Source organism: Microtus pennsylvanicus, chromosome 11 (genome assembly GCF_037038515.1).
Source record: "Microtus pennsylvanicus isolate mMicPen1 chromosome 11, mMicPen1.hap1, whole genome shotgun sequence".
In the NCBI taxonomy this organism is placed as follows: Eukaryota; Metazoa; Chordata; class Mammalia; order Rodentia; family Cricetidae; genus Microtus; species Microtus pennsylvanicus.
The window spans coordinates 26,784,714-26,810,576 of record NC_134589.1 but is presented as its reverse complement, the minus strand read 5'-3'; the positions used below and the strand labels follow the sequence as shown (position 1 = coordinate 26,810,576).

At 41.6% G+C, this 25,863-nt stretch overlaps 1 protein-coding gene across 9 annotated transcripts in view; it reads left to right on the top strand.

The window, feature by feature from the left end:
• Positions 1 to 9,332: 9,332 nt before the first annotated feature.
• Positions 9,333 to 25,863, top strand: part of Spop (speckle type BTB/POZ protein) — an 84,728-nt gene continuing 68,197 nt past the window's right edge. The window contains exon 1 of one of the 9 annotated variants that reach the window (XM_075991003.1): positions 9,333 to 9,589. The gene's annotated coding sequence lies outside the window, so the exon portion shown is untranslated. The remainder of the gene's footprint in view (positions 9,590 to 25,863) is intronic. The other 8 variants (XM_075991009.1, XM_075991008.1, XM_075991011.1 and 5 more) reach the window with 8 other exon arrangements.

Below are 25,863 nucleotides of genomic sequence, written 5' to 3'. Positions count from 1 at the left end.
AGAGATCCACCTGCCTCTGCCTCCCAAGTGCTGGGATCAAATGTGTGTGCCACCACTGCCCAGCCTTGTTAGGTTTCTATTACCACAATAAAACACTGTGACTGTGGGGAGTTGTTGTTGGTGGCTTTTAAAGCACTAGGCACAAGCAGGTGGATCTTTGAATTCGAGGTCAGCCTGGTCTACAGAGTGAGTTCCAGGACAGCCAGGGCTACAGAGAGAAACCTTGACTCAGAAAACAAATCAAAACAAATCACCATGACCAAAAGTAATGTGGGGAGGAAAGGGTTTATTTTAGTTTACAGTTTACAGTTCTTCCTGATGGGAAGTCGGAGCAGGAACTCAGGACCAGAACCTGGAGGTAGGAACCTGGAGGTAGGTCATGGAGTAGCATGCTTACTTCCTTGCTCTTCATGGCTTGCTCAGTTGGCTTTTTTGTTTTGTTTTTTTAGAGACAGGGTTTCTGTGTGTAGCCTTGGAGCCTGCCCTGGTACTCGTTCTGTACAACAGGCTGGCTTCGAACTCACAGAGATCTGCCTGCCTCTGCCTTCCAAGTGCTGGGATTAAAGGCATGTGCCACCATCGCCCAGCTCTTAGTTGGCTTTCTTATACCAGCCAGAGCCACGAGCCCAGAGGTGGCACCACACAAAGTTCTGGGTCCTTCTACATCAATCATTAATCAAAAAATGCACCACAGGTGTGCCTGCAGTTGGAGCTGTTGGAGGCATTTTCTCCATTGAGGGTCCTCTTCCCAAATGACTCTACTCTATCGAAAAACAACTAACCAGGACAACTCCTGACGTGGATTCAGGTCCTCTCGGACCTCCCAGATCCAGTTATGGTCCCCACTTATTCTTCCTGTATTTATGTGCTTAGCATTTTCTATCATGGTCAGCATCGGACTTCAGGGACAACAGGGGACAGGGCCCCAGGGAACTGATAATCTTAGCAGAGAAGACTCATGCGCAAACGATTACGCAAAAACACTTATAAATTATTGTTAGTGTTGAAAACAAAAACGAAACAAACAGGCAAATGAAGCCAATGCAACCCAGAGTGCTGTGTCGGGAGAGACGCTCAGAGAAGGGTCTCTGAGGTTGTGACAGTTAAGCCTAGTCCTGGAAAAAGAAACAGTTCTGTGACGAGCAAGGGAAAAGCGCTCCAGGCAGAAGAAATAGTAACCACCAAGATCTGGGGAGGCAGGGAGCTTGATGGGTTCTAGGCACTCGGATAGACAACCAGGGGGACTGGAGGGAGAGCAGAAAACAAAGGATTGAGCATGAGTTTAGGTTTCTGCAGTTGGCTGCAGTGTCTGGATTTCACTCTCAGCGCAGTGGCCAAAGTACTTTCTTTTCCCCTTAAGATTCATATGTTTTAGCTGGGCGGTGGTGGTGCACGTCTTTAATCCCAGCACTCGGGGACGCAGAGGCAGGCGGATCTCTGAGTTCGAGACCAGCCTGGTCTACAAGAGCTAGTTCCAGGACAGGCTCCAAAGCTGCAGAGAAACCCTGTCTCCAAAAAACAAAAAACAACAAAATGAAAATTATATATTTTAGGCCAGGTGGTGGTGGTGCATACCTTTAATCTCAGCACTTGGGAGGAAGGGCAGGCGGATCTCTGTGAGTTCGAGACCAGCCTGGTCTACAAGAGCTAGTTCCAGGACAGGCTCCAAAAGTTATAGAGAAACCCTGTCTCGAAAAACCAAAAAAAAAAAATTATATGTTTTTATTTTATGTGTATGTGCAAGGACCTGCATATGTGTATTGCCTGGTGCCTGCAGAAGCCAGAAGAAGGCACGGGATACCTTGAACTGAAATTACAGGTGGTTGTGGGCCACCTTGCCAGTTTGGGGAACTGAACCTAGGTCTTTTGCAAGAACAGGAAGTGATCTTAAGTGCTGGGTACATTGTTTAGTTTTTTTAGACTGAGGAATCTCACATACCTCATGCTGGCTTCAACCTTGATTTGTGGCAGAATGTGCCCTTGAACTCCTGGTTTCCTGGCTTCTATCTCCTGTTAGGTTTACAGGCCTGCAATACTAGTCCTGGCCCAGTCAATGGTTTCAATCGGGACTTACAAATGACTTTAGTTTTTGTTAGACTGCCCTAGTTGTTAAATGAAAAAATGGACTAAGGGATACACAGAAGATTAGGAAAACCACTGAGCATAGCAACACATCACTTTAAAATCAGCCTTGGGGAGGAGGATCTCTTTGAATTAGGGGCCTGCCTGGTCTACATAGCGATTGTTAGGCTAGCCAGAGCTACACAGTAAGATCCTGTTTCAAATTTAAAAACACAAGCAAAAAGATTAAGAAAACCAGTTAGGACTTTCTAGGTCCAAGCAAAAGAAGATGTTAGCTTTAACTTGAATGAGACAGTGAAAAGTTGTGCATTCAAAAGCGATCTGAGGTTGGAATTTATGGGAGTTCCCAAAAGATTTGATGAGAGGTTCTGGGGAAATAGAAGAACAAGAGATGGTGCCTAACATCTGCCCTGAACCAGCAGAAAGAGGCTTGGCCTGTCCTAACCCCATTGGTCCCCTCTTCCTTTGGAGCCCATGGGGAAATTTTCAGAAGCCCAGAGCTTGAGAAACAAGCCTTGTCAAAAGTCACAATCTGTGAGGTCCCTGCTAGTTATAACCTAGTTTTGTTATGTACTGAAAAATCTGAAAATTGGAACAATCTTGTGATTTCCTTGGATCCATCCTTTAGCACCGGGTGGAATTCCGTGCCCAAAGAGTATTCAGTAATCGCTAGCTGACTTTTCACTTGGGCACCAAACTTTCATAATTGAATTTTAGATTAAATTCCTAAAAAAAATAGAATTCTAATGTAGAGTAAACTTTCATTTGAAATCAATTCACCTTGAGAAAGTAGAGCCATGGCAAGGCTAATCTAAAATTGTAAAATTCAAAGTAATTCCTATGTGAGCGGAAGCAGGAAATCCTTTTTTTCTAAGTTAATCATCTGCATCTGCATTTAGGCAGATGTTGTTTGGGGGCAGATGTCAACAGGTGAATCAATTTTATTCAAAATAGAAAGGAAAAAAAAGAAAGAAAGAAGCCAGATATGGTGGCACACACCTTTAACACCAGCACCCAGGCGGGAGGTAGAGGCAGGCAGATCTCAGTGTTTGAGGCCAGCCTGGTCTACCCAAAACACTTTAGGCCAGCCAGGGCTACATAGTAATATGTAGTAAAATAACCAGGCAGAAACTGCATTAATTGCAATACTGTTTGGCAATAACTCAAGTGCATTTCTAGCTAGCTCTTAGATCTTAAACCAACCCATCTCCATTGATTTGTGCATCACCACAAGGTTGTGGCCTACCCAGCAAAGTTTCATCTTTCTTCTGTGGCTACATGGCTCCCGCTGACTCTGCCTTCTTTCTCCCAGCATTCAGTTTAGTTTTCCTGCCTAGCTCTACTCTGCCTTATCATAGGCCAAAGCAGCTTCTTTAGTCATTAACCAATAAAAGCAACACATATACAGAAGGAATTCCCACATCAATAACCTCCCCCAAGGGCTGGAGAGATGGCTCAGCGGTTAAGAGCATTGCATGCTCTTCCAAAGGACCCGAGTTCGATTCCCAGCAACCACATGGTGGCACACAACCATCTGTAATGAGGTCTGGTGTCCTCTTCTAGCCTGCAGGAATATATGCAAACAGAATATTGTATCCATAATAAATAAATATTTAAAAAAAACCGGGCAGTGGTGGCGCACGCCTTTAATCCCAGCACTCGGGAGGCAGAGGCAGGTGGATCTCTGTGAGTTCGAGGCCAGCCTGGTCTACAAGAGCTAGTGCCAGGACAGGCTCCAAAGCTACAGAGAAACCCTGTCTTGAAAAAAAACTAAAAAAAAAAAACAAAAAAAAACCTCCCCCCAAAATATATTTATAAAAATTCGTAATGGGGCATGCAAAGTGGATAAAATCTACTCTTTAGTATACCCCCTCTTTCTTTGTTTTGTCCTTCCTTCCTTCCTTCCTTCCTTCCTTCCTTCCTTCCTTCCTTCCTTCCTTCTTTCCTTCCTTTGTTTCTTTTTTTGAGATAAGGTCTCACTATAAAACTTGGACTGTCTGGGAACTCACTTATATTGACCAGACGGCTTCAAACTCACAGAGATCTGCCTGCCTCTGCCTCCTGTCTTTAATGTGTTCTTTGTGTAAAACATTGTACTTCTAAAATTTATTTTGAAGTGATAAGTTTGGATAAATTTTACAGCATTTATTCATTATTTACTATTGAGTTATTTGAAACAGAGTCTTATTCTGTAGCCCAGGGTGGACTGGAACTTAACTATGTAGCCCAGGCAAGTCTTGAACTCATGAAAGATCCTCCTACCTCAATCTCCCTAGTTCTGGGGTTATAGGCGTGAGCTGCTACATCTGGCTTTAGACTCATCTTGAAAATTAATGGCATACAGATGGAGTTGTGTGGCTGGTCCAAGGCCTGCTCTCTGTCTGCTGCTTCTTTGCCTGGTGCCCCACCTTTGAGACAGCATGTTTCCCAGCCATTTTCTCAGGTTAAAAATTCAGCACTTCAATATCTATAAGCTTATTGAAATCAAATACCTGGGTAAGTACATCATTCCCAGTCTTTTGTTTTATTAAAGAGGGAAGTAAAATGACTTTTATATGCCAAGAGCTTTTGAACAAATATATCGTTCAATGCTTTGTATTATCCCACGATGCACGGTCCACTTCACCAAGGAGATAGGGAAAACACTTGACCTGCGTCCTGTGAGTCCCTTGCCACTGACATCATCTAGGGACAGGAGTCTTGTGCAACATGCTATGCACACCATGGCAGTGAGGCCTTTTCTCCTTGTTCCCTTGGTAGCCAGGGTTTCAGATGGGACCTAGGATTGGTAAACTGGGTGCAGCTAGCTGGGGCTTGGGCTTTGCAGCATAAAGCACAAAGAGAGGGAGGATTAGGCATCCTTTGTGGCAGTGGTGATGAGTCTGACGGTGGGTGGCACTTAGCTGCAGTGTCCTGAGGCTGAACCTCGTAGCCACACTTTCTGAGGGTGATTCTTCTTCCACCAGTCCGTGGTCTCCAGCCAAATTTCCAAGTCGGCCTCTTGGAAACTCTAGTCAGTTCTGTAGTACTTCTTTAGAAAATTCCAGTCCGGGTGGCTAGAACCAGAGTTGGCACGGTGCTTGCAGCCAGGTGCTCTGGGTGGAATGTGAGGACACTGGCTGCAAGGTTGAGTTTGTTCAGGAGCCACAATTGGTAAGAGGCAGTGTTCTGGCTGGGCCGGCTGTGCTGTTGTGTTTCCTTGACTCTGTGCTGCGTGGAGAATCCCACAAAAGGGCAGAGGCACAGAGTCAGCATGGTGCATAGACGAGAGGGTGAGGGAAGAAGAACAGTCACCCCAAGTCCGTGTTCAAAGACACACACGTAAATAAGCAAGTCTACTCAGGCCACAGACAGAGGTGTGTTCAAATAGATCCCACCACCATATAATAAGTTGGAAAATGCGAGCCTTAGCTATATTTATGTCATAGTAAATGTTAGTTCTGGGTTTGAACTTGAGTCTGCAGAAAAGAAGCCTGCTCATTCATTAAGCCCCAGCTTCACCATGAAATTTAATCAATCAATGAACATGTTTCCATTGTCAATTTTCTATTAACCTCGTCGTGACCCTAGAACAACACTGTCAATGTGTTCTTGTTTTGTTTTTCTTCTTGTTTGTGCTCTTACATTTTTGTCCTTGAATGTGTCACTTGTCTCTTTTTCCTTAGGCTTGGGCATTGCCAACACACAGGACTATATTCCCTGCCAATCTTCCTGTATATCCATTTCTACAAAGGATCCTGACACGGCAGCCATTGGGCTGGATGGGGGGGGGGGGGTCAGGGGGATTCAAAGTTGTCAGAGAACTAACTGAAGAACTCTACAAAGAAAAGAGACTAGCCAGCGGTGGTGATGCAAGCCTTTAATCCCAGCACTCTAGAGGCAGAGGCAGGCTGATCTCTGTGAATTCAAGGCCAACCTGGTCTACAAGAGCTAGTTCCAGTACAGGCTCTGAAGTTACAGAGAAATCCTGTCTCAACAAACAAACAAAATAACAACCAAAAAAAGAGGGCTGGAGAGATGGCTCCGAGGTTAAGAGCACTGACCTCCCTTCTGGAGGTCCTGAGTTCAATTCCCAGCAACCACATGGTGGCTCACAACCATCTGTAATGAGATCTGGTGCTCTCTTCTTGCCTGCAGGCATACATGGAAGCTAAACACTGTGTACATAATAAATAAATAAATTTTAAAAGAAAGAAAGAAAGAAAGAAAGAAAGAAAGAAAGAATGAAAGAAAGAAAAGAGACTTACCTCCTTGAAGTGCTTACAACTAAAATGGCAGTTCATACTTCTCTTCAGGCTGGCCTGCCTCTACCTCCCCTGTGGTTCCAAGAAAAGCTGTGCCTTTTCTTATTGAACTGTAAAATGGAGCCCATGATCCTTGTTGGCAAAAATAAATAAACACCAGACATCTCTGGGTCTTTGGGGACAGATCCCTTGCCCAGACCTGGCTCATGACAGCCAATGAACATTTTGTCGTTTGTGTTTTGGATTAAGAGAATGACTTCTGCACGTCTCCTAGCATCACAAGGAGCCGCGAATTGAATTGGTGCCATTGTAGGCTTGATTGTTGTTGCATAGATAAAAGCCTCATTAAGTCCCTCATGAGGAGAGAAAAATTTTATTTTGAGGAACGAGGAGCAATGAGGGCTTCTTTGCTTGTTGTGGTTACAACAACAAAACATGAAATGGAGGAAATAATTAAATAACTGAACTTTTTTTTTCTTTACCCAAACCTTGTCAAGAGGCTGGGTGAGTTTTTAATTAGTGCTGCATTTTCAATAAATCCGGACTGGTACGTGGTGCCGATTCTTTCCTGGATAAGGGAAAGATAATAATGAGAATCTTATTTTTCAGTCCCACACTAAAGGGATGCCTGGTATATTTAATCATGCTGTAGAAATCCTGGCAGCCTTCTCTGAGCCTGGCCTCTGCTCTAATTACATTTCTAGATTTTAGTAAATTGAAAGGGAAAATGTAGGAACAAAATAATTAAAACCGAAGAGGAAGTGCATATTAAAAAGGAGAAGCTGTTTAAAATTCTTGCACACAGTGCTTCCAAGGACATCTACAATCGTTTAATCAGCTCCACACCAAATCAAAGCCCTTTGTGCAGAGGCTGCTGGGATCATATCTCAGGTGGGTGGTGTGGTCCTCACAGTAAAATGGGAGCCTCATTGCACAGAGCCACAGATGGCAATGGGACCTCTTCTGGACCTTCAGATCACTGGGGATTCAGGCCCAGTCTGGACAAGCTGCTGGCACAGACTCCGTACCCGGAGGAGCCCTCTCCCATATCCCAGGCAGAGGCTAGCTAAACTGTAAGGATTAGTCTCGATTGTTAGGAAGCTGAAACAGATGTCCGTTCCTTTCTGCACCTCTTCCCCAGGCTCCTTTCCCAAGGGAGTCTCTTTCTCTCTCCCTTTGCTCTTCTGTGAAATCCGAAGTCAAGAGAACAGGTAATTAAACAGCCTCAGTGTCACCAAGAGCTAGCGACTTGTAACTGGCTACTGGGTTTCCACTGGAACATTTTGAATTTTTACAAGGACCAAACACCTTTCTGGCTTCAGCTAAAGAGATGAACGTTTGTTGATGATGGTGATTAATGAAATCTAATTGGAAAAGTTTCAGGCAACTGCCTAATAGGTGACAAGAGCTCTTTCTGTTTCAGAGGCAAGCACATTAACCGCATCATTAGAGAATCAAGGCTCTCCAATTTTACAAAATAACAATTTTGGTTGGGCATAGTGAAACACACCTGCAATCCTAGCACTTAGGAGGTAGAGACAGAAGGGTCAGGAGTTCAAAGCCAGCCTCTGTTAGTGAGTTTGGGGCTAGCCAGGCCTATGTGAGATTGTCTCAAAACAAGGACCAAAACGCAAAAACAAAGCAGAAAACAAACAACAACGAGAGTAATTTTATCTGGAAGCCAGACTGTTAAGTCCTGGGGTTTTCAGAGAGTTTTGCCCATGGTTCCTAAGACATCTAAAACTGGGAACGGGGTCTGCTTCTGTACTTGAAAGTGGAAGGCAGCAGGGCACTGTCAAGAGTTCTTTCCAACCCCGAGGCCTGGCTCACGGACTGCCAGCCTTCCCTGCTGAGCAGGCTCACCAGCCACACGGTGCCAAGAATCCTGTGGCAAGAGACAGAAGCACAGTCTCCTGGAGACTGTCCCACAGGCCTGGAAAGCAAGACAGGCTGCAACCTGTGCCTACCTCATAACGCACTGGGTCACCGGGTTGCTCTCTTGTCCAGTGCTAGGTGCACGTGTGAGTTGTGTGGGCAAAAGAGACAGACTCTGCTTAGGATTTTGAGGGCTTGATTCAGAAATAATTTTTTTTCCTTAACGTTTAAGGTAAGCAAAGAATGTGAATAACAACAACAAACATCCCATTGCTGTCATCATCACTTCAACACAAGATGATTGTTTTCTTCCAGGGCCAAGATGATGCTCTGAGACAATTCTACTCAATTCCGGAATCACTTTTGGCCCATGGGAGCTAAAACATGAGATAGACTGGGGATCCAGGTGTTCTAGCCAATAAATTGTCACAGAATCAGCCTCCTCTCGACATTTGCTCGCTCTCTCTCACTTAAACTCATAGAACTCCTCCTGCCTCTGCCTCCTGAGTGCTGGGGTTAAAGGTGTGCCGGAGAGTCTCGTAGTAAAGTACTTTATAAATGTTAGCATTTGCAGGCTAGACTTACTGGACATGGATCTCTCTGGATTTGAGACCAGCTTGTCCACAAAGAGAATGCCGGGCCAGCCCTGGCTGCATAGGGAGACCCTATCTCAAAAAACGAAACAAACAAAAACAAAATGTAAAAGTTCTTTTCAAAAAAGGTCTCTGGCAATCATTAAAATTCAGAAAACATTTTATTGAGAGTTTGCTAAAAAAGAAAGTAAGAGCGAAGTCATCTGTAATCCACAAATTGCACATCTAGATTTCAGTTGTGAAATGCCTGTAGCTCCTCCACCAACCCGGTCCCTGGCTCTTAGCCTCCTCCATTCCGGCCTCGCACCTCGTCGTGATCTTCCGCGCACCGCACGCGACCCCCTCCGAGTTCCCGCCTCTTCCCACTCTGGCCCCGCCTTCCGCTCAAATCCCGGGGCTCTGGAACCGCCTCGTGACGCTTGCGCACTAGGGAAGGTAGGCGGGGTCTTAAAGGAGGAGGAGCTGGAGGGCCTTGAACGGGGCGGGGCTGGGCGGGGCAGAACGGGGCGGGGCGAGGCGGGGCGGGGCGGGAAGCCGCGGGAGGAGGCCGCGCGGGGTGGGGCCCGGCGGGTACGCGCTCGCTGCGTCGACGTGCTGACGACAGGACGCCCGGGCCGGTGTGTGTCGGTGTGTATGTGTGTGTGTGTGTGTATATATGTGTGTGTGTTTGTGTGTGTGTGCGCGCTCCGAGAGTGTATATTTGTGTATCGGCGGTCCCGCAGGTCCCGGATGTTGCGGGCAGTATGAGGCGAGCGCAGGGGGACAGGGACCAGCAGCTGTCGCCGCCGTTCTCAGGTGAGTGTGTGTGTGTCAAGAGTCGAGGAAGGGGGTTGGCCTGTCGGGGTGCGGGGGTTTTCCTTGAGAAGTGACTGACCCCCCCTTCCACAAACACACTCTTCCCCTCATGTATTATTCTCTGCCCCATTTCCTACACCCTGGTTTCATGGCCTGAGGAAGCCAGAGCCTAGTCAGCCGTCTGTTCTTCCTACCTCAAGCATTCAGGAAACACAAACGCGCCCCCTGCCTCCAGCCTCCCTCACCATCATATCCCAACCCCATCCCCCTTGCCAAATAGTGAGCTGTCGCCTGCGGCGAGATGGAGGACTGCGCATGCTCGAATGTGAAGGAGCTCGGGGTGCCTGGTCGCTGCCTTAGGACGCATGCGCATTGCTGTGTTGCAGGGACCTGCGGGATAAAGAGCCCCTTGACCACGCGCCCGCCTTCTTCCCAGGCAGCGCTAGACTTGCCACCCAATAGTGAGCTTGTCGCTCCGATCCGAGAGGGAGAATTTAAATTATGCGAGGGATTTAAGGACAAAGCACTATTCGCATCTGGTGTTGCCCTAGAGACTCCCAGGCTACCAACGCCTCCTAGAGCCAACGTGTCCCACGCTGACCCTCTTTTTGAAACTGACTGCAACTTCTAGTTCTAGAATTACTTTACTTCCCTTTCCACCACTCCGGTCGTCATGCTGAACCCTTACTGCAAACTTTCCCTAAATTTGGGAGTAAGTCCAACTCATTTATTCTGGCAGGGGACTTTTTTTTTTTATGGCCTTGTTATGAAGGACTAAGGACCATAAAAAAGAAACCACAGTGGGAATTCCTTTTTAGTAAAATTCAGAGTTGCCTTTAGAGAGTTAGGCAAGGAAGGGGAAAGTGTCACATACAGTTTAAGGATTGGGGTAATAACAAAACCAGAACGGAAATGAAATCAGGAGCTTCATCTCAGTTGTTTGACCTAGTTGGTTCTTTGGGGGGGGGCAGGACGGGGGTCAGAGTTCTTCCATAGTCTTAAAGTTTAGCAGTTTAGCTGTACGTAGCTGATGTTCTGTGGCCATATGAAAACAGAGGCAACCTGAAACAATTGAACAGCTTGCCCAGAAGTATTAATTTTAAATAAACAGAGTGATAATTCTTTCATATGGGCAAATCCCCAAGAAAATTAAACTGACAAACTTTACGTAAATATTTCAGTGACTTAGGATTTGGAGTTTCAGTCGACGGAGTATACTTGGACCTTTAGTTTGCTGCTGTATTGTCACTCTAAGAAACTTTGTCTTACCTCTACCATGGGGGTGGAGAGGTTTGTTTCTGTTTTGAGACAATCAGGGTCTCATATAGCCAGGACGGGTCTGGACCGCCTATGCAGACCAAGTTGGTCTCTACTGGAGTTACAGGTATCTGCTTGCCTCTGCCTCTTGAGTGTTAGGTGTACACCACCACATCTGGTCACAAAGATAAACTCTTTACTAGCAAAAGGTTTGCTGAATTGTATGGAAATGAATAGCTAAATTGTTGTTAGGTGGGGAGAATGGAAAAGGGAGGGGCATTTTCTGTTTTTCGGTTGGCTGGCTAACCTAATGTCTCAGCTAGACTCCTGGGTCTATTTTGAAAATAACAGCCTTATTTTGAAATTCCCTTTTCTTTGTGTTCATTCTTGGGTATTCTCACAAGACTTATTTGGTTGCCTTGTTAACTTTAGGACCTTAGGTTCCTGGGCTTTAAAGTATGTATACACTTTTCACTTCCTCATTTAACACTGGCCTTTATGTGGCTCAGGTGTCTATTGTGCTGTTTCCGGTTGCCATGTTGCACTTGGAGCCAAGGGATTTGGGAATTGGGGGGAGCAAATGTCATCCTGTGTTGGAAGAGAGCTGGTTACTCTGCTCCCCCCCCCCTTCTGAATAGTATAAATTACTGTGCTCACTCCACATTGAACAATCAGGGTAGTTGATGTCCTTTCGGTATTTTGGTGACTATACCTTTTAAAAGAGTTATTACAGTGGCTAGTTTGGTAGTTGGAAATAATGTGACCTACCTCCATACTTGGACCAGGCTCTAGTAGAATCTAGAAGTGAAACTATTGAGGTAATGCTTGTCTTTCTTCTAAGTAGGCTTTCTTCATCTAGGATACTTTGTTCTTATCTGAAAACAATTCATTTCTAAATTCACTTAAGCCTTATTTAAATTTTTGATGGTACAAAAGAATGGACCGCTTTTAGAATAAAGATAAGTTGTTAATTCATATTGGCACAGAAATTTGTTTAAAAAATAAAAGGTAATACAAATGTGAAAAAAAATTCAAAAGGTACACAGTGAGAATGAAAAGCCTTCTGTCATTCTTCTGCCCATCAAGTTACCCAAGGCAACATCATCTCCTTCCAGAACCCATACATTACAAATACATATATCTCCTTATTCTTTGGTGTCTGGTTTTCACAAATGGTAAGGCACTATATCCAATTTTTACTTTTTCACTCAATTTGTCTTGGTGATCATATAGTGTCTGTAATATCTTTTTAAAAAAGTGGCAAGGGGGCCGGGCGGTGGTGGCGCACGCCTTTAATCCCAGCACTTGGGAGGCAGAGGCAGGCAGATCTCTGTGAGTTCGAGACCAGCCTGGTCTACAAGAGCTAGTTTCAGGACAGGCTCCAAAACCACAGAGAAACCCTGTCTTGAAAAACCAAAAAAAAAAAAAAAAAAGTGGCAAGGGTTGCATTGTATATGGTAGACCATCATTTAGCCAATTCTTACTTAACAGTAGGTTTCCAAAGCCACAGTTCATTTTTTATGTGTACTTAGGTGTCTATTGGATTAATTTATTTTTGTGAATGTGCCAGATCAATGGATGTATACATCTTTAATGTTGGCAATATTGCTGAATCATTTTCCACAGTGGTTTATGAATTTATGTTATTGCCAACGGCTCATCTGCCTGTTTCTTAACCAACACTATCATTCATACTTTAAAAATAAATTTTAAATGGTGTTTTCTCTGAGATTTTAAGTTCATAATATAATTTCCTAAGTTTCATTACATTGAGGAGCTGTGGATACATTCTGTCACTGTTCTGTATGTTGATGGTGTTAAAGAATATGCCTCAATCGAGGAACAATACCATTAGAGTGAAGTCATGTCTGGAGAACAGTAAGCCCTAGTGGCAGCACTAGGAAGGTGTATAGACCTGTATTTCAGTTTCTTCCTTTTCACTCAGATTCTAGTTTCTTTCCATGGAACTCCAAAAGCTTATGTGATATCGTCTGATGCCCTCTTGGTAGCTATGGCTGAAAGTACGTTACTTGCTTTTTGTTTGTTGAAAAGGTAACTCAGTTGTTAAGGTACTGTCTATTATCTCCACCAGAATGTTGGTCTTAGCAGTCTTCTGATTGCAGAATACCTTACTGTGAGCTGTAAAGAAATGAAAAAGCTGGGTATGTTGGAGCACACCTTTAATTCCAGTACTCAGGAGGCAGAGGCAGGCAGACCAGCCTGATCTACATAATTAGTTCCAGGCCTGCTCGAACTTCATAGTGAGACTCTCACCCCAACAATGCCACCCCCCCAAATGAATGAATGAATGAATGAAAAGATTTCTGTGCATAAAGGATATTTTGATCATTGGACAATCGAATGTACTAAATATATGAAATAATAAGAGTTAGAAAGTAAAATATAGGCCGGGCGGTGATGGCGCACACCTCTAATCCCAGCATTTGGGAGGCAGAGGCAGGTGAATCTCTTTGAGTTCGAGGCCAGCTCTGGTCTACAAGAGCTAGTTCTAGGACAGGCTCCAAAGCTACAGAGAAACCTTGTCTCGAAATACCAAAAAAAAAAAAAAAAAAAAAAAGAAAGAAAGAAAAGAAAAAGAAAGTAAAATATAAATAGTGTGCTTGTGTTCTTACTGAGAAGACCTGCAAAGGAGGGACCAACGGTTGAAGGAAAGTTTGTTTTGAGGGCTTTTTGAAAAAAGTGTATGTTGATGTTTTTGTTTTTTTCCAACTGTTGAAATGAAAGTTTAAAGAGATAGAAAAGTAGAAAGGATGGTACACTTATTACCTTCTGTCAATCACTGTGATTGTTCACATTTTTATTGTATTTTAATTTTTTTTTTAATTTTGTTTTTTCAGACAGGGCTTTTCTGTGTAGCCTGGCTGTCCTGGAACTCACCATGTAGACCAGGCTGTCCTCGAACCTGGAGATCTGCCTGCCTCTGCCTCCCAAGTGCTAGGATTAAAGGCATGAGCCACCACTGCCCAGTGTATTTTAAAATTTATATGTGATATATTTTATGTTGTATAATATACAAACTTTTATATATTGCAGATATATTTCGCCCCTTAGATGTATCTCCTTGAAATACATTGCTTTACTCGCTTATTCTTACAGTATTTGTCACGAGTCAATAATGAGTAATTTCAAATTTTATTTTATATTTTGAGACAGGGTTTCCCTGTGTAGTCCTGTGGCTGGACTAGAGTTCACCATATAGACCAGACTCAGATTCATAGGTAATTACCTGCCTCTGCCTCTGCCTCTCAAGTCCTGGAATCAAAGGCAAGTACCACCATACCTGCGTTGTTTGTATTTTTTCCCCCTTCAAACATCTGTATCTCTTTAGTCTCAAAACTATTTGAAGCTACTCAGGATAAGTGGCTTTTGCTTTTTGAAGGGACCAGACCATTTGCGTTCCAAGGTACATCATCTCTTGGAATTTTCTGATTTTTTTTTTGTTTTGTTTTTTTTTTTTTTTTTTTTTTTTTTTTTTTTATATTTTATTTATTTATTATGTATACAATATTCTGTCTGTGTGTCTGCCTGCAGGCCAGAAGAGGGCACCATACCTCATTACAGATGGTTGTGAGGCACCATGTGGTTGCTGGGAATTGAACTCAGGACCTTTGGAAGAGCAGGCAATGCTCTTAACCACTGAGCCATCTCTCCAGCCCTGTTTTGTTTTTTGAGACAGGGTCTCTCTGTGGTTTTGGAGCCTGTCCTGGAACTAGCTCTTGTAGACCAGGCTGGTCTCGAACTCACAGAAATCCGCCTGCCTCTGCCTCCCCAGTGCTGGGATTAAAGGCGTGCGCCACCACCGCCCGGCGAATTTTCTGATTTTTAAAAAATTAAAAATTTTAAAAATGTTTTTGGTTTTAATAATTTGTTCTTTTATCAGTATAAGCTGATATTGAGACCTAAAGGCTTGGTTAGATTCCAGTTTAAACAGGTTTAGGAAGCATAGGACCAGAACCCTCTGTTTATGATATGGGGTTTGGTCATGTATTTTAAGTGATGAAACCCAGACTCTTCAGTTAAATTTCCTCTTTTTAAAATTAGCAGGTACTCTGGAGAGTGGTCCCACTCTGGCATTGTACTGCTGTTTTTCCAGCAGCCTTTATCCTAGGATGATGGTTTTTTACCTTAGTTAATTCAGTAGTTGCAAAATGATTTTAAAATTCTGCAATTCCTTTCGTTTGACTAGTTTTTGGTTTTCTACAAAACTTTTCTTTATGGGTTAGTAAATTATAGTTTCTATTTTAAAAAAAGTTGAGATGAACCTTTCTTTCCATTTAATATTTTCTGAGTAAGGAGGTGGTATAGTAGGTAGAAAGGCCACAGGCAAATGGCAGTCCTGGGGATTTATTAAAGGCCTTGGAACATGGGAAACAAGTAAGTACTCTTTCTAGGGTTATCCCCATAGCTCAAATAGTCATCTTTACTGGTAGCAAATGAGTAGTTTCTTTTTCTTTCTGTTCCTGTTGTCTTACATAGATTTTTAATATATTGTGTCGTAGCAACAGTTACAACATTGTTTATGGTGCACAAGATGTTCCTTCCCTGTTTGGCCTCTGGAGTCCTCTCAGCTCAGGATAAGAGTACATCCTTGCTTGGCACAAGAAGTTTCTGACTCTTTTGTATTTTTTTCTGTCCCAGATGTGCAGCCCTCACTTTACCTTTCTTTTTTTTTTATTTAAATATTTTGATTTTTATTTTATGTGTGTGGTGTTTTGCTTGTATGTATGTCTGTGTACTGTGTGAATGCAGTGTCTTTGGAGGCCAGGAGAGGGAATTCCTTGAATTGTTAGGAACTGCGGTGTGGGTGCTTGGAATTGAACTCAGGTCCTCTGGAAGAGCAGCCAGTATACTTAGCCAACCAGCCACTCTCCAGCCCTCCATATTATCTTTCTGTAGCTTCCCTTTCCCTAAAGAGGTTGTTAATGTCCTTTGTGGGTCTCTGTAGCTAAATTCTGAAAACAAAGTTGCCTTTATTTAAACTCTGTATACCTAGTGTTTGACTAACCTCTGTGCTGCTGGCATTCCTAGGATCTAGATTTTAGAACTCACAACTTCTTTGTCTTGAATATTCTTTGTGAAAGATAGTGTCCCAAGGGACACATTGCTATCTTCACATGGATATAAAACTGGCTATAGAAAATACTGGAGTGTTTGTTTTTTCCCATGAACAAATTTGTTTATTTGTTTGTTTTTTTTTCCTGAGGTGAAATATATGAAACGAGGGCTGGGATATAGCTCAGTTCTAGAGTGTTTGCCTAGTGTGCAGGAAGGACTGGGTTTTATTCCTGGCATCACGTAAACTGAACATCTAGCCCACATCTATGATTCAAGTACTTAGATGTAGAAGCAGGAGTCTTAGAAGTTTATGACATCCCTTAGCTACACAGGGAGTTTGTCACACAAGTTTTTTGGAGCATGTGGTGTTCTAACATTATATAAAAGAATTTTTTGTGGGTATATATGTTTGGATTTGTTTTTCTTTCCTTTTCCTCATTTAAAGCATTTCTTTAAAATTCTCCACATTTATTTCTCTATAAGAATGTTATGTAAGATTCTGCTGTTATAGCATATTTTTTTTTATTATCATTAGATTTTCATCTTTCAAAAGGAGCAAGACAAATTGTTCTTAATTAAGGAAAATTTTCAGCTAAACCTTGACCTCTGATTCCCAGTTGTCTTAACTCAGAGTCTGGAACATTGCTGCATCCTGTGGTACTGTGTACTGTAGGCTCAGGAAAATGTCTGCTCGTTTAAGTGCTTTCTGCAGCTCTGTCACACTAATGAACACACACTAATGTCACACAAATAAAAGATACAATAGAACCACATTTGGTAGCTGGTCTTAGGGTCTAGATTAAATTCTTGCTTTAGCAACAAAAGTTTAATTAGACTCTTCCCATATGGTGATATTTTGAATATTTTCACTGATTTCAGGTTACTCAAAGCCAGACAATAACAGTATTCTAATACTTATCTGAAATCCAAGTTCTTTTTACCATCTTGTCATATTTACAAAGGTTATTCTCAATCTGGTTTCATAACAATACTGGCTCCACATTAAATTCTGCTTGTGTATTTGAGGAAGCACACCTGTTTCTTGTGTTTGTTTTCAGGCATGGTAAAATTACTCTGAAAAGCTGTGTGGACACATTTGCTAATAAATTGGATCCAGTTGCTTTTTTCACTTTTATAAGGCTCCCATTACAGAAAATATTTTGAAAGTAGAATTATAAAGGCATGCTTAGACCATAATTCTTATTACTGCAGTCACATTTATTTTTAAATTATAGTTATTTATTTGAGTGTATGTGTAAAGATGTACATGCATTCTACAGTGCATGTGGGGAGGTCAGAGTGCAACCTGCAAGAGTTAGTTCCCTCTTTCTAACATGTGGGTCACAGTGATGAAACTCCAGTTGTCAGGCTTGGTGGCCACTGCCTTTACCAACTGAGCCATCTCATAGGTCTGACCAGCACCGTTGCCTAGGTGCTCTCTGTATAGTAAAGCTGGGCATGCAGCTTAGGGAAGCTAGATACAGAGTGGAGCTTCAACTTGCACAAGTCTTCCTTGATACAGAGACCTTTTTCCCTGACTGCTCCTGAGAGACTGTTGGTGTAGATTTTCCTGCCATCATCAGCTGCCTTAGAGGGGCTTGCACAAGTTTTCCAAAAACTTCTAATTTCTCTATCTGCAGATCTGCTTTTTTGTTTTTAAGAAGGAAAATGTACTTGTAATTATTTATTTCCTTAAATTGAGATGTATATATGTCTCTTTACTTGATTTTTTTAAATAAAAAGGCAGCCATGTAGAAGTTTGCTAAACATAAAAATAAGCTTTTCAACATAGGACATTATTTATACTTCATTTTTAAATTAGAAGTTGGGTATAGTGGTACACACCTGTAGTTCCTGCATTGAAAAGGTAGAGGCAGCGAGCAGGATTGCCTCAAATTCAAGGCTAGTATGGAGATTCAGGTTGGACAGGGCTTCATAGTAAGATCCTGCCTTAAAAACACAAAAAGTAGGGACTGGAGAGAACTCAGTTGGTAGACTGAATTGGGAACTCTAGCACTCATTAAAAAAACAACAACATGGCACCTTGTGCCCATAGTCTCCATGCTGGAAGGCAGAGACAGGAGGATTCCTGAGGCTTCCTGGCCAGCCAGTCTAGTCAAATTAGTGAACTCTTAAGTTCAGTGAAAGACCCTGTCACAAAAAACAAGGTGAAGTGATTGAGGAAGATACCTGATGTTGACTTTTGCTTCCACATGCACCCACGTTCAATACCCCCAAAATAATAAATAATATTAAATATAAAATACTTTAAACATGTAGAAAAGTATAAGGAATAATGCAATTCATATACTATCACCAAATTATATAAAAATCTTTTTGTTTGTATCTATGTATGTGGAGGCCAGAGGACAACTTTAGGTTGTCCACAAAAAACACAACCACCTTCTTTGAGACAAGATCTCTTATTAGCCTGGAGTTTAGCACTTGGTGTAGACTGATTGGCTGGCAAGCTGCCCAGGAATCCTCTTGCCTTCTTAGCACTAGGATTACAAGCCTGAGCCATGTGCTCAGCCTTTTTTTTTTTAAGTCTTTTATTTAAAATATTTGTTTATTTGTAGTTTAGGTTTATGAGTGTTTGCCTGCAAGTATGTGTATGTACCATATGTTAGATTACCTGGAACAGAAATTGCAGGTAATTGTGGTTACCATGTTGGTGCTGGACCAAACGCTGGTTCTCTAGAAAAGCATCTATGTTCTTAACAGCTGAGTCATTTTTTTCTCCAACTTGTGCCTGACATTGGTATATTGATTTTCAGAATCTAACTTAGAAATGCTCTGAAAATTGATAACAAACTTATCTTTAAAACGTTGCTTTCAATTCTTTAGTGTATATATCTAGAGTTAGAATTGCTAGAGCGTATGGTAATTCTATTTTTAATTTTTTTCAAGATCCTTTATTCTGTTTTCCATGGTGCCTGTACCATTTTACATTCCCTTCAACAGTACAAAGACGTTCCAAGTTCTCAACATCCTTACCAACAATTTTTTTTCTTCTTGGTAGTGGCATTCTAGCAAGTGTTACCGAATCCTTTTTTAGCTTTATCTTTTACTGAGGCTGAGTTTTGAGTTTTATTTTTAATTTCTTAAAAATGGCATTATAATTTTGTTTATGTGTATGTGTCTGTATGCAGTGAATATTCAGGTGCCCTTTGAGGCCAGAAGAGGGCATCCAATCCCTTGGAACTGGATTTACATGTGGTTTTTGAGCCACGTGATGTGGGAACCGAATGCTTGTTCTCTGGAAGAGCAGTATGTGCTCTTAACTGCTTTAACTGCTGAGCCATCTCTCCAGTCTACAAGGTTTGTTTTTGAGACATAGTTGTACTCTGTAGCCCAGGCTGGATTGAAACTCATGTCTCCTTCCTTAGTCTCTCAGGTGCTAGATTCTAGATTACAAGTATGAGTCATCATGACCAGCATAAACTTTACAATAATCAGATTTATTTTGTTCTCCTTTTGATGCTTGTTTGTTTGTTTGAAAGAGAGTCTTGAGCCGGGAGGTGGTGGCACAAGCCTTTAATCCCAGCACTCGGGAGGCAGAGGCGGGCGGATCTTTGTGAGTTCGAGGTCAGCCTGGTCTACAAGAGCTAGTTCCAGGACAAGCTCCCAAACTACAGAGAAACCCTGTCTCGGGGCGGGGGTGGGGGGCGGGGGGTGGGGTGGTGGGGGAGTGGTGTCTTCCTGGCAGTATAAACCAGGCTGGCTTCAAACTTGTGATCTTTCTGCTTTAGGCTCCCGAGTAGTATGATTGCAGGCATATGCCATCCCACCTGGTTTTTTATTCTCTTTTATATTAGAGGGAAATTAAATCCTGTTTTCTCCTATATGTTTTATAGTTTTGTCCCCGCCCCACCCTCCCAGAGTTTCTCTGTTTAACAGTCCTAGCTGTCCTGGAACCAGCTCTTGCAGGCTGGGCTGGCCTCACACTCACAGAGATCTACCTGTTTCTGCCTCCTGAGTGCTGGGATTAAAGGTGCATGTGTGGTTATAGTTTTGCTTTTAACATTTAGTTCTCTGCCTTCAATTTATTTTGATATTTAGTATGGGAAAGATAAAACTACTTTTTTCTATAAGGATGATCCTAAAATATGGTTCTAATTTTCCATGAGGTTAACTCAGTTACCCAGCCCCATGTTTTGGATAATCCATCTCTTCCCTATTCTTGTTAAATGTCATCTGTGTTTGTCTGTGTCTATGAGGGTTGCCTCTCTATTTTCTTTTCTGTGCCATTGGTTGGTCAGCTTGCCTATCTTGTGCTGTCATTATCAGAAACTTATAGTGATTGTTCTTATCTGATAAACAAGGGTTAGTACCTCTTTATGTTCATCAAGCTTCTTGAAAACCCCTGTCTAATCAGTCGATACATTTTAACATAGTCACTTGCTGTTGAAATATGTCATGTGGTATATCATGGCCTTCAAAGGGGGAAAATTAAGCCTTCCTTATCAAACAACTGATTACTTGTTCTGAATGAGTTTATAATTCCAATTCCCTTTTTAGTTTGGTTTGTGTAGCTTTCATTTTTATATATAGATCAGTTATTCACCTGGAAAGTGACCTGTTATGATGGTATAAAGACACCAATAAAACAATTTTGGTAATGGCATTGATATTGAACATGATGGTGTTAAGGATTCCTCCCTCCCTCCCTCCCTCCCTCCCTCCCTCCCTCCCTCCCTCTCTCTCTCTCTCTCTCTCTCTCTCTCTCTCTCTTCTTCTTCTTCTTCCTCTTTTTTTTTTGTTTTTGTCTTTGTTGTTTGAGACATAGTCTCAGTTTTTCTCAGACTGGCTTCTAATTTGTGGCAATCTTCCTGATGCAACCTCCTAAATGCTGTGATTACAAGTGTGAGTCACCCTGCCCAGTAATGTTAAAATCTTGATCATGAGGAAATGGAACCATTTAAAACAAAGAGATTACCAAATGATATATAGTAACTGTATAGTACAGGAAAAGCTAAACAGTCAGGTTTCAGAAAGTGCTGGAACCAAAACTGCTGCTTACAGGGACTTCAGCAATAAGAACTGGTGGACTCTGGTGCTCTATAAATAAACTTTAGTTTCCATGAGGCTTAATTCAGATTCCTAAGGGAGATCTGATTTGGTCAGGCCAAGACTTGATTTCCCATGAGCCACATAGTGCCCCAGGTTCAACTCCAGTTGTTTATGGGGAAGGGGAAGTTTGGTATAAATAGAAATTTGGGGAATGGCTGGAATTAGAGACAGGTTTTCCTTGAGAAATGTATCTTAGGATGTCTTAAAATCTTAAAAGTTATTGAGTGCTTTAAAGAGTTTTGTTTTCTTTTTTTAAAATGTGAGTTATATTTATTGATCATTACCAAATTAGAATTTAGAATACATGGCTGGAGAGATGGCTCAACAGGTGGGGTGCTCACCGTTACCAAGGTGGGAAAAGAAGAGAATTGGTTTCTGTACGTTGTCCTCTGACCTCTACTTTGCATGCCACAACACACACACTCTAGATATTTGTAATAAAAAAGTAAACACCAAGAAAAATATTTTAAGAATTTTTTTTTTTTACTTAAAAAAAATAAAGTTAAAGTCATGTCACTAGGCATGGTGAGGAATGCCTTTAATCCCAGTACTCAAGCAGGTGAATCTCTTTTTTTGTTTGTTTGTTAGACAGGGTTTCTCTGTAGCTTTGGAGCCTGTCCTGGAACTAGCTCTGTGGACCAGTCTGGCTTCGAACTCAGAGTTCCACCTGCCTCTGCCTCCTGAGTGCTGGGATTAAAGGCGTGCGCCACCACCGCCCAGCTCAGGTGAATCTTTTGAATTTGAGGCCAGCCTCATCTATTTGGTGAGGTCTAGGCCAGCCAGGACTATATAGTAAGACCCTGTCTCAAGATAACCAAACTCCTCCATCTCATATTAAACGAAACAGTATTTTAATTAATTAATTAATTAAATTTTGAAACAGAGTTTCTCTGCATAAGCCCAAGTTGTCCTGGAACTCGCCCTATACATCAGACTGGCCTGAAACTCACAGAGATCTGCCTGCCTCTGCCTCTTGAGTGCTGGGATTAAAGACGTGCACCACCACTACCCAACTTTTTTTTTTTTTTTTAGAAATAGTATTAAACAAAAACTTGAAAAATTAGTGAGGTTGGCATTTTTTACATTTTTGTAAGTCCCTTAAATGTCTATCTTAATAGAAGACAGCTAAGCTAAATTTCTGTATCTGGGTCTATATTATTTGTTTTTATTTGTTTGTTTTTGAAACAGTCTTTCTATGTAGCTGTGGCTATCCTAGAACTATGTAGAACAGAGGTGGGACAGACTGGCCTCAAACTCACAGAGAATCTCCTGCCTCTGCCTCCCTGAGTGCTGGGATTAAAATGTAAACCACGCCCAACATTCTATATCCTTTTATTATTATTTGTATGTGGGGTGTGTGTGTGTGTGTGTGGGGGAGAGAGAGAGAGAGAGAGAGAGAGAGAGAGAGAGAGAGAGAGAGAGAGAATGAGCACATATGTACTACTATGACTATATAGGGATCAGAGGATAAGTTTCAGAAGTCATTTCTTGCCTTCCCCCTTGTTTTTGAAGCAGAGCCTCTCTTATTTCTGCAGTTTTGCATGCTTCAGTTTAGCCAGCTTCTGAGCCTCTGCATGATTCTATTGGGAGGTTCTCCCTTGGGCTTTTTTGCATATGCTTCAGGGATCAAACTTAAGGTTGTCAGGCCTTCCTGTTAAGTAATTTTACCAACTGAGCCATGTTCGTGGTCCTCTACTTCTATATTCAATCCAATGTGATAGATAATTTTGATTGAAATAAAGGAAGGAAATATAGTCTCAAAGGACAGTTAGAAAAGGGCCATTTCAAAAAGTCACATATATTTGATATTATAATAAAACCTGACAAACGTTAGTTTCTTGTTAGTTAGTTTGCACTGTTGATCTGAAATTATATTGATGCAATTGTTATGTTGACATGTGTTGATTTGTCTTGCATTTGACTAGATTTTTATTTAAAGAGATAGAATCTTGCTGTGTTGCCCACGCTGGCTCCAGACTCTTCCGTTTGAGAGACCCTCCAGTCTTAACTTCCTGAACAGCTGGAGCAGGTGCACACTTGATGGATTTTACCATGAGTATCAAGCACTGGTCATTTGGAAAATTATTGCCTCATTGAGTTCAGCAGATCTTCTAAATGTCTAAAACATCTCAGCATTTTCGAAAACGCTTTAGTTATGATCACCACCCTTTTCATGAGAAAAAAAAAATCAGTGTTGGGAAGCTATCAAGCAGCTACAATTATGCAAAATTGTAATTTTTTTCATTAAACACTCAGATTTTATCATTGGCAACAAATACTGTCAGTTGTTTTCCTTAATGTGACAGACTCACTTCATTTTCAAGAAAATGTCTGCTGGATATTTATGTCTGAATACCCAGTTTATTCTTTTTCCAAGAAAAAGTAGTTTCGTGAAAAAAGAAGCTAGTTGATCTCAAAACCCAGTCACAAGTGCTTTTCCTCGAAACCACTGTGCTCGAGGATACTGAGAAGTGCTTTATGCATCCCTCGTGTTTCTGTCACAGCATATCCATGGCTTTATTACTTTATCAAGGACATTCTTGAGTTTAGGCATGGTGGCCCACATTTGTAATCCTAGTATTTGGGAGGTGGAGGAAGAGGATCTGGAGTTTAATTGAAAGTCAATCAGCGTGGACTGCATGAGACCCTGTCTCAAAAAAAACCACAGAAACTTTCTTAGTGCAGTTGCCTTTATTTCTAAATCATCAGTGGATAATGTCTCGAAGATTAATATTAATTTAATGCCATTTACCTAGCTTTATACTAGACATAACAGTTTTTACTCATTATTACTTTACATAATCAGAACAGATGTCAACATATTCATAAAGCTAAACAGCTTCCTCCTCCTCCTTTCTTCTTCCTCCTCCTTTCTTCTTCCTCCTGCTTCTTTCTTGAAATAGTTATGACTTTGAGACCTTTTGAAAGCCTTGCCAGGCACTGACACACCACACTTTGAGAACTGCAACCTTATGAGGAGATACAAGTGCTTCATTGTGTAATCTTCCTGGATTGCTAGTATAGTCACTTTGAGTTGCTTAACATGATATCAAAATGAATGCTGTATTTTAAAAGAGCTTAAAATGTTTTAGACTTCTTGATTAGAAATACATTCTAGGAGTTAACATTTTCAAACACCAGACTAAGGGATTGAGTTTTTCAGCTAGATATTCTTTAAAGCATGTAATAATCTTGGCATAAACTATTTTAATGATATGTAGTTAATATAATATACAATTCAACATTTTTTAAACATTAAAACAATTAGGTACATTCTTATTTATTTTATGTTTGCACATGTGTGTATGTGTGCAAGGCAGAGGACAGTTCGGGGGGGCAGTTGTCGTCTTTCACTGTGTAGATCCTAGGAATCAAAAGTGTAGATCTTTGATTAGCAGAGAAGGGAAAGGGAAATTCAGGCAGAAGATGTCAAGAGCAAGACTATAGAGATGGAGAAGGGATGGAGAACATTGGGTCGTAATCCTAGGTCTAGTTTGAGAGGGCCTCTTGAAATCACTGTACACATAAGGTTTAAGAAAATACCTGTTGGAGGTCAAAGAGACAAGCAGGGCCAAAAGCTGTGAGGCATGCTGCTGCTTGTGTCTGGTGTGTTCAAAGACCCAGCAAGGAAGACAGCAGAATTAAATGAGCAAGAGACAAAGTAGAAATAAAGTAAGAGGCTAATGAAGTCTAGTTCCTATAGCTAGCTGTTTGTTAGGATAGACACTTAGGGAGCCTTCAAGAGTCCCAATTCCTGGGCTGTACCTGTACCACTAAATAGGAATCTTTGCAGGTGGGATTGTGGCAGAGGAGAGTGAGAGAAGTGACTGTATCTGAGAAGTATGTCAAAGCAGAATCCATTTAATTATAGATTGAATGTGGAGGTTGAGGGAAAGGAAAGTGTCATGAATGATTTCAGGTTTCTGGCTCAAGCAACTGGATGGGTAGAGGTGTCACTTACTGAGATGAGGGTGAGAGATAGAGAGGAATGGGAGTAGGTGTGGGATTTAGAGGGAAGATTAAAAATCAGGAGTTCAGTTTTAGATATGTCAAATTTGGGATGTGAATGAGGCTAAGTATAACTATGTTAAGTAGGCAGATACATGAGTAGAGCTTCAAATGAAATCAGACCTTAAGGTAATACATTTGTATACCATCTGCTTATTGATGGTCTTTAAAATGTCTAAATGACATTTTACACGATAAATTTGATGGAGAAAGATCTGGGAGTGTGGGAACTAGTTAGCCTTTCACAGTTATCTGAACAAGAAGTGGCGCTAGTGTGAATGAGAACTGTGTCAGCTGGATAGAACAGAAAGTAGGTTGGAGATCTGAGGACATCTGGAACCGTATTCAGTGGAAGTGGACAGTGCGCAAGGAATTGACGATAGCTTTGGAATGCTGAGCTTGGATGAATCGGTGGGCCCATTAGCGGCTATAAACAGCCAGGAGGAGCGGGTTTGGGAAGTGGTTGGCTTAGATGGTTTACCATTTATAAGAAACATTCCCAGCAGCAGGCAGTTTGGATTTTTTTATACTGCCTTTTGGAAGGACAAATGAAGTTCAAAGTACAATTCTAGAAATTCATTTTCATGAAATAATCTCATTTATATAAAATTGATTCACTAAGATTTATAAAAATGGTAACATCTACAGTCAGTTTTTATGTGTTAGGCTGTCTGTCATGTGTCCTTGCCTGCTTTTCGTGTAATGTACTATTTCCCTTTGGCCACTGTTCTTGAGATTTACTGTCTTTATTCCTGTATTTCTAGTATCCCAAGTTAATTCTTCCCTTGTAACTTTTATACTTTTCCCCCTTCATCTTGATTTTTTTTTCTCAGATTAAAGGGATAGTGAATACAGACAGA